The sequence below is a fragment of the Plecotus auritus genome (genome assembly GCF_963455305.1).
Source record: "Plecotus auritus genome assembly, chromosome: 6".
In the NCBI taxonomy this organism is placed as follows: domain Eukaryota; kingdom Metazoa; phylum Chordata; class Mammalia; order Chiroptera; family Vespertilionidae; genus Plecotus; species Plecotus auritus.
The window spans coordinates 117,476,614-117,477,488 of NC_137773.1; positions in this window are offsets into that span (position 1 = coordinate 117,476,614).

Below are 875 nucleotides of genomic sequence, written 5' to 3' on the forward strand. Positions count from 1 at the left end.
CCCAGGGAGGGCCTCTGGGTCCCGTGTCTCATTGTCATGAAAATGCTATTTGCCCAAGTAGAGCCTTTGGAGCCACTGTGCCAAGTTTACCACCTAACCCACTCACCTCGTTTGTTTAATGAACTTTACAAAATGATTCTTGTCATTTTAACGAAATTTAGGTGATTTTTTCACTTTATATTTTGTGATTTTTATATTAATATTTTATATTAATATTTTATAACCTTGGGTTATTAATCATATAGACATAAGAAGCTTGATTTGAAACTAACCATGCCCTTAAGTGTGAACATGTCAAATTGATTCAAATTGACCCAGTAAATTTAAATAAAGCTTCGAGCGCAAGTTGGCCCCTGATGGAAACTTTCCTGAAGCACTTGGCTGGGGTAGCTCAATTATGCTGCCGTCCTGGCACAGAAAGTAATTGGATCAATATTTTTTATGCATTTCTCACAGACTGAAGAGAGAGGACAGTTTTGCTTTAAGCCTGGGAAAAGTTAGACACGTGTAAAACGTTCTACTTATTGAGTCCCTCCTGGGAAGCTGTGGAGAACTCAAGTTTTGAGGGCAGCTGCTATGACATGTACAGGGTGGGCAAAATGGGCTCACAGTTGTGAAAACGCGAAGCACAGTTTATTCTTGTATTATTATTTATTAACTATTGTCTTATGTCCCATACGAACAACTCAACCCTCTTTTTGCCCCTCCCTGTATCATGATTCAGAGCCTGGAAGTCATCATCATCGGCTCAAGTGGAAAATGTTTGGAGGTGAAGTGCTGACGACAGAGCATTGGCAAACACAGTCACTGGGGATGAGTTTACCTTGTAAAGTTTTTCTGAAAGAACTTCCTCTGGCCCTGGCCCATGTGCTCAG